Consider the following 13,979-nt stretch of genomic DNA (forward strand, 5'->3'; position numbering starts at 1 on the left):
TGTATTTTTCTTTTTGTTCACTTTAGTGTCATTTCAAGTGGTCAAACAAGACATAAATAAAATGAAAATACAGATCAAATGCTTTTCTCCGAAAAGTCAAAATGTGGCCCAAATGTGAAACGTGTGATTCTGCATATCGCTAGCAAGAACGTACACAAATCATGAGGCAAGAAAATACCGTATGAAATTCCAATTTAATAATAAATATACAAATACTAATGACACAGGAAAAAACAGCACTTCCTCTAGTAGAAACCCACGAAAACCCGTGACTGTTTGCATATTAACATGACAGGATATGCTTGTGATTTCCTCTTAACAGAATATGAGATGGATTTCACAGCTAATGCAAACCCTGTGTAACACTTTTGTAAAAAAAAATAAAAAAAATCTAACTATGAATGAAATTAAGTTCTGGAGAATCCATGAGCAATTTACCCTGGTAAAGTCCTGGATATAAACACATCTTCCAAAGCAAGAACGAAACAAGAGATCTTGTGCAAGCCCATTACTCAATGATTCCATACAGTCACTGTAGTATATGATGAAACAGATTGAGAAAGCGAGTGAGAATAAGAGAGCAAACTCAGCCACAATAAATGACCTCCATCTTCAGATAGGGAAGGAACCAAACAGTACTCTTCCCACATCAGATTCAACACACTGTGACAGAAGCTTACAAGGCTCTATACATAATACATTTGGAAAAATGTTGATTTGGAGACAGAAGGTCATGGAGATTCCACATTGAGAATTGTACATGCTTCAGAAATCAATCTTGGCACTGTAGTAATTATCAGATTTTTTTTTTTCTCTCAAAGAAAGACCTCAATCTGATATGGACTGCAATACAGCATGAGGATTGATTTGAATACTTGCTTTCTCCGAAAAGTGACGTGACATGTGGCCAAGTATGGTGACCCATACTCGGACGACTCTCTAACCATTAGGCCACGACTTCCCTGAAAAGTATTGTGTGAAGTCATTTGTAGAATGGCTTCTCATCTCAATAGTAAATTGATTGCTCAAAGAAACCACACAACTGATACAGAACAGAACAACATATATACCCACCTAACAATTCATCATTAAATCTCACAAGCTCAATTCTGAAAGTGTCAGGCTGATGCATAGCGAAAACGGTTCACTTTCTGTACTACAGACTACACTGCACTGAATCACTAAACAGGTGGTAAATAATATGTTCCTTTGTATGGAAAAGTCTAAAATACCTGGTGAAAGTTATACTTTTTATAACATGTTGTTTCAAATTTTAAATAATTGTTTATTTATATTGCCATTGTACTAAAGACAATTATTTCAATCTGGAAAAGATTCCGTTTAAATTAAGTTGACGAAATTAAGTTGATCTTTTTTCTAACTACTATAAGATGCATAAGCATGTGAAGAAACATTTTCAGGTCAGTTCAGATGTAACTGTATAACACTTTCCATAACAATATATATATATATATTGTAGGAAGTCACTCTCAAACCAGGAAATACATATGCAAGACTTGCTCAGCTCATCCTAACACAACTATACAATTATGCTATTCAAAGTCATCCTTTTTTTTTCCAAGTACAGTTTTTATTTTATTTATTTATTTGTATTTAAATTTTAAAATGTAATTCTGTAACCGACTTGTTCTACAGATCTGTGTACAAGTGTTATGATACTGATTTTGATAATGTTGACATGGCTCAATGATAAGGAATATTTCTACTGGCCTTGTTGGACCAGTGGTTAAATCTTTTTTACTTGCCCTGGCAAAAATTTCACTGGCCTTGCCACAATCAATCAATCAATCAATCAATCAATTAAACTTATTGTTTTCATTGTTGAATAGTTCAAAGATAAAAATGAAATGAACCTTGAAAGTTTTTCGGGTAGGTCTAACAGTATTCCAGTTAAGGATGCACTGATTTTCTTCCAGTATTTCGAGCATGGCAACCAATGAATTTGCTCTGTCTGGTACCGTATTTTCTCTGTTTGTCCTCTTCGTGTCCGTCTTCAGTGCATCTTGTCTCTGGCCTCTGTTAACATACTGTTTACAGACTTGGTAATATTTTCCACACAAATGACAATTTGGGAAATGATTGCATTGCATTGCTGTGCGCATAGAAACAGCGCGCAAGTACTGAATTGAGCTCTTCCGCATCATCTTGCATTTGCATAGTTTAAACTTCCCAAGATGTCTTGTATTTTGGCATAATTTTATATGTATTTGTCCGTTCACGTGCGAGAGAAGGCGCACTGAGCAGTGGGCCGATCCAGCCAGTGACAGAACCGTCAACTGTCACAAGGGTCACACTGGCCCAGGGCCATCAGGCAGTCCTTATTGTTGAGCCCTGGTTGATACCGTGTCTTACAGATAATATCATGATGATCACTACGTTCACTACATACAAAAATAATTTAAAATGAAATAAACTCTCTAAATGATTCTCTCATGATACTCTCAAATATACTCATTATTAAACTCTCATTACTTACAAAAAATCTTTAAAAAGCCTATTGAAAAATTGAATTTTTTTGTCAAAAAATGTATGATATTTGGGCTTTAATTTGCTCTTTACACAGTTGCGTTCTTACTGTACTAATCAGTTTAATACATTATGTTGAAGTTCTACAGAGCAACTGAGACATACCAAAGATAGAACACAGGAAGTGCTTTAGAATGCTTTCTATCTTTGATGTCACGGCTTAAAGCTGCCAATCAGTCATGAAGAAATCTATCTGTGATAATTATAAGAATTAAAAGCAGTTTTAGATGTATAGTAGTTTTAGATGTATAGCATGTCACCACTTTTACTGCTTGACATGTCAATCCAACTACCCAAATGGAGAATAATGAATAACAGAAAATAAAAACTAGAACTCAAAAATATCTAAAACGAACTAGATCTCAAAACATTCACTGGAAATTCTACAGTAGCAGAAATCCTAGTCTTCTCATCTAGTGAACTCCACAGACATTGCATTTGTTTGTCTGCGTCACCCTTTAAAGAAAAGATGCCTACAGGTTAGAAGAAAATGGGGAAATCGTGGAGTTTTTGTGGGTTAAGTTGACATCTCACTCCCCCAGTGTGCGAATAACTGCTATCAGCTTAGTCATGACTGCGGTTTCCCAGCTTCTATGCCGCCCTCACAGATAGTATCTGCCACACATGACCGACACTGAACAGAGAGATTTTGAGTGTATCATCTCAGGGTTTGCCCCACTCTAATATGTAGATATAATAAATAGCACCCTACTACACAGTTTCAACGCTGTTATCAACTTTTAATGAGTCAACAAAGTAGTTCACAGTGTAAGATTTTGTAAGATTCAAAAAGTCAAAATGTTCTGACAAAGACTGATGCATGGCTCATGCTGAGTACCAGACAGGAAGTGAGTAGGAAGGGCTGACGAGGAATGCGGTTTTTTTAGTTGTAGTTTCTCAGTAGCTCTGTAGGTCTCAGACTGCTCACAAAAAGAATCAATTGACCATATTAAGTTAACTGTAGAACGCAACTGCCTAAAGCTTAAACATCACAATAGCATTCCCACAATTTACTAGAACTTTCATCAGGCCATCATCTATTTAACCCAGTTATTAAGTGCAAATAATTTATATGCTGGTTGGGGCGACTGCAAATTTCATCTGAAGATACATAAGAAACCTGGCCAATTAATGAATTGTAACCTTAAAGGTAATTATGAGATTCCAACTTGTAAAAACCGTTCATGTCCTCGTAGAACTCGTAATTACAACTTGTGAACTGGGAGTTTTCTGAAAGCTACGACTTGCACCCCGTGACCGCTGTACCACCTGAGCACCGCAGGCTCTGTTTAGGCATAGATAGTGTTGCCATAGAAAAGCATAATTCTGAGTCCAAGGACGTGAACAGCTCTGACTAGAACGTCACGTGCTGTCATCTCGAAATTACGGTAATTACGATATGGCTTGAACGTAGCATTACTCATCCTCAAGCTATCCCAGGTGTATATAACTTTCTTCTTTCAGACAAATACAAGCAGAGTTATATATATATATATATATAAAATGTCCTGGCTCTTTCAAGCTTTATAATGGCAGAAAATAGTGGTCAAGATTTTGAAGCAAAATAAAGTGCATAAATCCATCATAAAAATGTGTTCCACATAACTCCGGGGGGTTAATAAAGGCCTTCTGAGGTGAATCGAGGCATTTGTGTGAGAAAAATATCCATATTTAAAACTATATAAACCATAATCTCTAGCTTCCGCTAAGAGTCGTATGTGCGTTCACAAGAGAGTGGCGTTCTAGTGGATGATGTAGGACATAGGAGTCGCGGAAGCTTTAAGGGGGGGGGTCTATAGGCTAGATACCGTCATATTAAACACAATTTTGCTGTGAATGGTGCCTTATTCATGTGACACAGCCATAGTTTCACGCTACTGTTTACTGACTGAGAAACCACTCCAAATGATTCAGTGAGACAGCGCAGTCCTGTGAATCAAACTGAATCATTCAGAAAAGTTTGCAAATCGATTTCAATTTATCGAAAATAATCGACTCAAAAGAATAATTAATTCACACGATTGTAAATACTGTTCAGTTTCTTGCACAGACCAATCGTTTTGCTTCATAAGACCTCAATATATGGTCAGGAGACAGGAGTATTCATTTTATGTCCCTTGATATGTTCTTTTCTTCCTTGCCATCTAGTGGTTTAACAGAGAATTTATGCTGAACCACAGCTTTTAAGCTGCAAAAATGACCAAAAACACAATAAATGATCATTACAGTAGTTCAGTAGTTCTCTGTGCCATACGACAGCATAAGATTAGCCTTCCGAAGCCATATGAGCGAGATTCCTGTGGAAGACTGCAAGATAAAGTGAGATATAAAGTTAAAAATATTTAGTTATGAGACATAAAGTCTTGAATGTGAGTTAAATTAGCATTGGGATATATAAAGCCACAATTGCAAGAAATGAAGTTGCTATTACATATTTTTCTTACTCTGAGGGGGAAATTAGCCAACATAAAGACTATCAGTAAATGTGAATATGGTGGTGTTTTTACCATGAAGTGTCACTGCATGGAAAACATCAGTGTAAAGATAATTAAAATGTCTCTTTGTGTCAACTGAAAATTAAAAGCATATGGTTCCCTTTCATGGGAACTTTGAACTGACCATGGTTACATAAGTAACCTGAGACGTTTTTGAACATCATGACGTGAGTATATAATGGCAATAATTATTTTTTATTTTTATTTTTAGGTGCTCCTTTAAAGGGATAGTTCACCTGGTCCCCATTGACTTGCATAGTGTTTTTTTTGTTTGTTTGTTTTTTCTTTTCCCATACTATGGAAGTCAATGACCAATGCATGACCAGCAGGTGTTTCTGACAGGCCTGGTCTCATAAAAGTCATTGAGGTGAACAGGCTGTTGAACCTCAAATGTTATGCTGTCTCTCACTTCCTACAGACCACCGCAATGCTTTGCTTGTTGCATGCCAGCTCAGAAAATAAGTAGCCTCTACAGATGTTTGCATGAGCTGCGTCAGTTGAACAGCTAATAAAGCTTAGTCTGGCTTGCGGTTTAGTGCGCTGCTGTGAGATACTGTCATAAACCGAATAAAAAAAAAATAAAAAAAATACAATGATCACCAAAGAAGAACATCAACCACAACAAAAATGTTTAATGGGTTCCAAAATGCTTCTATTTTGCATTTTATAAATTGAATAGCTATACGGTACAATTTGAGTGAAAAGTTGAATTGAAAAATAACAAAAAATATAAAAAAAAAGTTTGAAGATCAACACACACACATAGAGGATAATATACTAGACCAGGGGTAGGCAAGTTCGGTCCTAGAGAGCCGCAGTCCTGCAGAGTTCAGCTCCAACCCTAATCAGACACACCTGAACAAGCTAATCAATGTCTTCAGGATTACTAAGGCTATAGGCAGGTGAGTTTTTTTTTCAGGGTTGGAGCTGAACTTTGCAGGACTGCGGCTCTCTAGGACCGAACTTGCCTACCCCTGTACTAGACTAATAAATCTGATCAAATATGACCATATTTTCCTTTGAAATTAGAAATTGTGATATGTGAGTCAAGATCCATATTTCATCACACACATAATATTGCTTAACAGGAAATATATCACCCGAGAGGACTTCCTTGTTAATCACAATGACGATGTTGTGATCTTTCTACTGCGACTGAAGAGATTAATATTTCATTAGGGTATACGATGACCTTTGATGTCATTTTTATGTGGAAATAGTTTGGCTTGAGAAGAAGGCATCGCCGTGTTTTTGTGGTGAGACTGGTACGGTGACAAAATTCAGAGAATGTCAGAGAATGAGAAAGACAACAAGAGAAGTGATCGCAAAAAGCAATAAAGGTGTGCTGTTTTTCCCTAGCAGTGGGAAAATTATTTGTTTACCATATATGAATCATCAACATCCGCATCACTAACACCTTCACCTCAGAAACGTGAATCACACTTTTCACAGAAATAAAGAAAAATAAATAAATTGACAGATTTCATAATAATATGGAAATAATTACAGTTACAAGTGTTGTAAATAATGAAAACATGGACTAAATTAGATTATGTCAGGGTGTATGTACACTATGTATAGGCAGTGAGAATGACATAGGAGCAGTGACGGCCGTTATTTCTTGTCAACAATTCTGCTGATTGAAAATAGAGGTGAAGATTTCTTAATCCCAACTTTCCTGTTAAGATACACACAATTTAAATAAGTAAATACAAAAAACAACAATAAAATTATTCCACACATAAACACAAACACAAATAAACGAACAAATATTAGTAAGTTATCTTACGTTAAAATTTTGTCTTTCACCGAAGGATCTGTCAAAGAAAAGAAAACAATAATAATTTCCTCACTGTTTACTTGCATTGTTGTATATTAGTTCAAGGACTTTGATGAATGCTGGTTTGTTAGTCAGGAATGAGGATGCTGCTTACTTTTGCGGTTGCAACATTTGATTTTCTTGATGCAGATCTGCACCAAACAGAGAAGCACGAACAATCCCAAGATCCCAAACGCCACGGCTATCCCAATTGACACTGATGTGGAGCTATCTGGAAGATGCCATCACATAATCAGCTCAAAATATGTGTATAAACTACAGCACACCATTACATTACAAGGCAAAATCACAGTTTTTTTTAAATTTGTTATTAAACACAATTAAACACATTGTTAACTAGCTAAATTAAACTACATCAACTTGTTGAGTGTGTATATAAGGATGTTAACCATGACAAGATGATTGACTGGCCAGTTTACTGTGACAGGATGCATGTAACTATACAACAGCATGGTCCATTAAAACCCCAATTATGACAGTAGTATGTCCTAAAACGTGCCTACTCTTTTACACACTCAGAAGTATGCACCTTTTCTTCACAAAAAGAGTACATACTTATATTTAAGTATAAGCAAACTGGTACACAGCATTAGACTCTCTCATATCATCAAAAAGGATGTGCAGTTTTGTTGTGGTTGTTGACTACAATAAATAAATAAAAATACTTACCCTGTTGAAAAAAACAGCATATGCTGGTTAGGTATGTTTTGAAGCTGGGATGCTGGTTTGAGCTGGTCCTTTGCTGGTTTATGCTGGTCCTTAGCTGGTCATGTGCTGGTCTTAAGCTGGTTGGACCAGCTAAGGACCAGCTTAAACCAGCAAAGGACCAGCTTAAACCAGCAAAGGACCAGCTTAAACCAGCAAAGGACCAGCATAAACCAGCAAAGGACCAGCTTAAACCAGCTCAAACCAGCATCCCAGCTTCAAAACATACCTAACCAGCATATGCTGTTTTTTTCAACAGGGTAGTCACTCCATTAATTCTCCTTTTTGTGCTCTTGAAATATAGGCTATTAAAGAACAAGGAAAGCACACCACGTATAACATGGGTTTTAAAAGAATGCCATATCAAACAATAATCAGTAGCTATATAATGCTACTTGTTACTGACTGCTGCCATTTTGGTTGTTTTTTATGTGACATCACCACAGTCAAGTGCAGGAAGTCTGTGATTTTATTGTCCCAACTTGTGACTAAGAGTTTGACAAAAAAATTAATAAAAAAAACGCACACATATTTACTAGATATAACACACTAATAATCACAACGATTGCTGGTTATGAATGCTAAGTGCTAATTGCTAAAATCTATATAATGAATACATGTATTATGCAATGTTAAAAGTTGAACGAATGCACAAAATACATTGACACAACACTAACATACTGTCTCTGAACATTTTAAATGTATTGTTGACAAAAAAACACATTCAATATATTCACATTTATTCATTCAGCTGCTACAAAAAGCTTGTTTGCGAACAGCAATAGCCACACCCTGAGAAAATGTGTTTCTTACCCATGATGCCTTTTTCCTGTGACCAGCTGTACTTTTTTACAATGTGCTGAGAAGAAGAGTTAGATATTCGTTTTTACATACAGAAATAAGTATTTTTCAAGTCTTTCTCTACAGTGCTAACTTTCTATGCTGCTAACTAGCCTTGTATGCATCTGTGGACCGGGTAAAGCTGACATTTTCTAAACTGGTCCGTCTTCATTCTCTTTTTTTTTCTTTTTTTTTTACATCTTGTAAAAGGCCCACCCTTTTACATTGGTGCCTCGCATTTTCACCTGGCTATTATGACTTGAGCTTATTGGCTAGTTTGTTTTAGTGATGACGACATTTCTTTCAGTCATGCCAAGACTGAGGCTACATTTCCTTTTTCATTTGAGGTTATTTAAGGACAAATGGTTAGAATGTTTTCAGTTGAAATAAATGTTCTGTTCTGGTAAATGCGAAGTATGCCACAGCATGTCTTCACTCGGTCTTCTTATATACACCTACATTTGTTCTAGTTTAACGTCACCTGTCTGGATATGAATCAGATGGAATGAGGTTTTGCATTCTCATTCATTACAGTGCAGACTTTGTGGGGGTGGATCGGTTTTAAGTGAACATGCATGTGTTTCGTATTGCCCTCTGCTGTTCAATAGATGAAATACAGGAGGCTGGTGGGCAACATGGTTGGTGGACATTAAACCACAAGTGCTTTTCTATAGTGGAGAGTGAAAAGTCTCGTCATCTCTACATGGACTTCCTCTCTCGGAATGCAATAAAATACCCTTTAATTCAACAGGGGCTTGTGTAAGACAGAACGGGAAACATAAGGAAGGAAATTCAAAACCAGAGAGATAAAGTTCAGCCTTGTGAAAGAGAAAGTGTTAAGCGTTTTTCCCACCATGTTCAAGTCCAAGGCTTCAGATGAGAGTATTATTTGCTAGTTAGTTCGTTCTGGAACATGTAGTTATATTAGTTTAGGCACTGTAGTTTTTCTTCTAGAAATATAACTACGTTACAGATTTTATATATTTTTTTGCTTCAGATGAGAGTATTATTTGTATTATTTGTAAAGTGAAACCAACTGAACATGACGAATGCTCCAGAGACTAATTTATTGTTTTCCTTGTAGGGTAATTTATCTGTAGCATGACTTAAACAAATCTGGAACATGTAGTTATATTTGTTCAGTTTCTAGAAATATATGTTGGAGAGACTTTGGGACTGTTAGGTTCTTATCAGGTAATGGATGAGTAAACCCCCCTGGGTGCCGGACAGAGCACCAATAATGAGGAGACAGGTTATTAGCTTTCAATGGTGTATTAGTAGAGAAAAGGAAGGGCCACAGAGGTACAATCAAAGGTGTAGATAGTCGGCAAAAATAAATACAGATATAGATAAACAATAGTAACATTTACTGTTTCATAATGAAACCAAAGCATTCATAATTCACATAATTGGTATTTCTCTACTGAACATACAGTTAAATGAAGGGTGTAAGGAATTTAACTCATTGAATTTTACAATGAAATTAATTATTCAAAAGACCTGATTAGAACTGATTTCAAATTTGATAGTGTACACTGTATCAACGACTCGTCCAGCGAGACGTTAACGTCCGTGTATATTAACAATTTGAATATTTGTATTTTCCCTGGCCATGGGTTAATACGTGCATTTGATAAGTTATAAGCTACGAGCTAGGTAACGTGATTTTGGCAGAGTTTTAACTTTACAAAATTTCACGACACCAGACAACACTTCTTTATAAATTAAACCAGAATTTATTGGCTATTCTAGATTACATTAAACTAAGCTAAAACACACACACACATACACACAAAGGTTCAGGAAAATGAGTTAACGGAGTTGCATGAAGTTTCCAAAGTTCTAACACTCGTTTTCCTACGAGTTCTTTAAATTGCAACCTGAGAGAATCACAAAGCAGAGATTTATCTTACGTTTACTGCTATAACTCAATTCACAGTTCAGCAAGAGATGAAAAGATTTTGCCTGTTACTTGCGTTTGCTGAGAAGCTTCCTGGTTGGCTGCTTGAGGGAATCCCGGCTTTTGATTGGTTGATGGTCGGGCGTCTGGATGACATAGTTTCTGGGAATGCCCTCAGTGGTGATTGGTTGGTTGCCTGGTGACACAGAGGCTTTAGCAGTTCTTCTGAGAAAGTTTAAGTTTGCAAGACTTGAGGCTTTTGAAGATCTCTGGCGGTCATGAAGTTTCAACTGAAGTGTTTGAGTTTTGGAGTCTCGCTCGTGATGTTACGGCATGGGAGCGCTTTGTCGCGCGGTCGCCACGGCGAAAAGCCACAGTTCTAGAGAGAGAGCAGGCGAGCATCTGTTCAGGCATTGGGTTTTTAAGCAAGCCCGATTTGATCCATCCCACAGGTCGTTGTTCCAATCAGATAGTGGATGTGGGGCTTAGCCACGACCCCATACTGTTCCTTTATCATGCATGAATCACATGCTTCCCGTGGGGAGTATTCCTGCAAGTTTTTATAACTTCGTATAAAGTGTCGTACAACACACACTGTTCAAAATAACACATTTTCATTCATACCAAGGTTATTCAAATATCATGACCATTCCCACAAGCCCAAACTTCGCATATCTGGCATACACAGAGTACCTTTAATCACTTTATCTATTAAAAGGGGTTATAAAACATCGATTAAACTTCATAGGTTACAATAAACACATCAAACAGAAAGCCTATTATTTGGGAGTATATTGCTCCGATACTTTAAAGGGGTCATATGATGCTTTTTTAAAGATCATTATTTTGTGTATTTGGTGTAACAGAATATGTTGACATGCTTTAATGTTCAAAAAACACATTCTTTTTCAAATACTGTACATTATTGTAGGTCCTCTATGCCCCGCCTCTCTCAAACGCTTCGTTTTCTACAAAGTCCCATATGTCGTGAAAGAGCTTTTCAGTCCTGATACAAAAGATCTCTGTGTTATCTCCTGAATGGATTAGTTCGTCATCACTCCTCTGAGTAGATGAGACAAGGCTGACAGGAAATTGCCCCCGAATATTGGAGTCATGTGCTGGGGGTGATTAGCAAACCTCATGATGTCTGATAAGGGGGAGATCTTTAGATCCTTCTGTAATATTTCTGTTTCATAATTCACGTGGTGAATCCACAGCTTATGGGGGTCTGTTTCACAAGACAGAGACCTTACAAGGGAGACAAGGTATTTCATAGAAAACTACAAGTCATGAGTGCTCATTTGTTCCTATGAACATAAAGCTCCCATGGATAGAATTGTGGCGCATATGAGTAACATTTGCATAAACAGAACAAAACTCACTCGTTTTGTATTTTAGCAGCTTAACAGAACAACATCACGTCATTAAGACATCATAACACTGATTTACATCTTGATAAAGAATTAATAATTACCCGTTAAGTAATATTCCCAATCTGAATACTACAGAACGATCGTTACAGGACATGTCTGGGCATGTTCATATGGTACAAACGCCTATAACACTGTAGCGATCACTGTAAACACAAATATAAATAAAATAGGCTTACTTTGTTTGATAAAGAATGAATAATCACACGTGAATTAATATTCCCGATCTGAATACTACAGAACGATCGTTACAATACATGTCTGGGCATGTTCATATGGTACAAACGCATATAAGACTGTAGCGATCACTGTAAACACAAATATAAATAAAATAGGCTGACTTTGTGGTCAGTGACTAACACCTTGATATTAAATCTGCAACAATCTCCACGGACAAACTGAAAGTATCGATCTCACTTCCCTCTCCCAAACTCCACCAAAATGGGGGGCCGATGGATGATTAAAGCGGAAGTGGATCCTCTGGCGGGCAAGATGACCCTGTATGTTAGGCACCAAAGCAGCATAAGCTTCCCGTAACTCCCTTTCACCCCCACGGAAGTTCGTACCTCGATCTAACCATATTTCTGCTGGCGTTCCTCTCCTCGCAACAAACCTTCTTAAAGCCATGAGGAATGAGTCGGTACTCATGCTAGGGAGTAGGTCTAAATGGACGGCTTGGGTGGTCAGACATTTAAAGAGAATACCCCAGCGCTTCTCTGTACATCTTCCAATTTTGACTAACAGTGGGCCAAAGCAGTCCATTCCACAATAATAGAAGGCAGGTTTGTAGAGCTGAAGGCGTGCAGCAGGTAGATCCGACATCTTAGGGATTGTCGGTTGGGCCCTCCAATGTTGACATTCTAGGCAGTTGCATTGAAACCTGCGGACAGCTTCGCAGCCTTGGAGAATCCAATAGTATCTCCGTATTTCCCCGAACAACCGTTCCGATCCAGGATGATGTAACTGGTCATCATAATGATGAATAATCAAACGAGTGACAGGGTGGTTAGGATCCAAAACCAGAGGATGTAAAATTGAGTCTGCGATGCCTGCAGTTCTCCGCAAACGACCTCCCACCCTTATCAGGACTTATCACCACTGGATGGATCCATTTCAGGGGCTAGGGTAACTAATCGACTCCTGGACCTAACTGGCTTCCCAGTCTCTAACAGTTTATAATCCTCAGGTAAGGATTCCTGCTGCACCCATTTGAGGATATGGACCTCAGCCTGGCGGTAATCCTCAGCCTCTGGAGAAGTCCCTGGAGCCAAGTGGGCCTGAAGTTCTTGGGCAGTAACATCCAATTGTTCTTGCCAGCTGTTGTAGTTCCAACCATCAATCTTACCAGACGAGGGAGGAAAGGTATTGATCCCACAGAAGGTATATTTCCGTAGTTCAACCTGGTCTTCCCTGGTTTCAGTCTTAGGGATTACTGGCCATTCTTTGGGATCTTGGAGGAGGAAAGAGGGTCCTTGGGACCATCGGTTCGGCGCAGCAAGGTATTGGAGAGGTCTTCCCTTTGTGAGGTCATCAGCGGGGTTGTCAGCAGAACTTACATTATGCCAGGAACACTTCTCCGTCAGCTCCTGGATCTCAGTGATTCTGTTCCCCACAATGACTCGGTAACGGCAGGACTCAGAATTCATCCACTGGAGGACCGTAGTAGAGTCTGTCCACAGGGAAATTGGTACTTGATTGGTAGGGTTAACTCGTTTTCAAGTAACTTAGCCAACTGTGCCGCAACTGGACTACCACAGAGTTCCAGTCTTGGAATGGAGAAGGCTCGTTTGGGAGTGACACGTGAGCGTGCTATAATGAAGGACCGGTAAGTCTGAACATCCTGTAGTCAGTAGTCCGGAAGTAAGCCACCGCTCCAAATGCCTGCTCCGAGGCATCCGAGAAGATATGTACCTCATGGGTAACTCCATCCATCCCAACTTCAGGAGGGACATAAGACCGGCGAAAGGAGATACAAGGAAGGTATCGGAGTTCTTCCTCCCATTCATTCCAGGACTGGAGGTTCCACAGCTGCTTAATGATGACTATTGCCCGAGTGGAATAAGGTAGAAGCCATCCCAGGCGGTTGTACTGGGTAGCTAGGACCTTATAGATGTTCCTCAAAGTTGGAGTCTCATAAATCACAGGTCGGTGCTTGTAGGACAAAGTGTCCGTCTGCCAGTTCCAGCTCAGACCCAGCGTCGATTCAGGGATGTCCGACTTCT

General features: G+C 38.4%; 1 long non-coding RNA gene across 1 annotated transcript; it reads right to left on the reverse strand.

Moving 5' to 3' along the window:
- Nucleotides 1-6,581: 6,581 nt before the first annotated feature.
- On the reverse strand, nt 6,582-7,064 carry LOC107699180 (uncharacterized). The gene is made up of 3 exons (XR_001635428.1): nt 6,977-7,064; nt 6,832-6,859; nt 6,582-6,720 (listed from the first exon to the last, which is right to left on the reverse strand). It is a non-coding gene; the product is annotated as an uncharacterized LOC107699180 (long non-coding RNA).
- Between the last annotated feature and the right edge of the window lie 6,915 nt (nt 7,065-13,979).

Source organism: Sinocyclocheilus anshuiensis, unplaced genomic scaffold (assembly GCF_001515605.1).
Source record: "Sinocyclocheilus anshuiensis isolate Anshui unplaced genomic scaffold, SAMN03320099.WGS_v1.1 scaffold374, whole genome shotgun sequence".
NCBI lineage: Eukaryota > Metazoa > Chordata > Actinopteri > Cypriniformes > Cyprinidae > Sinocyclocheilus > Sinocyclocheilus anshuiensis.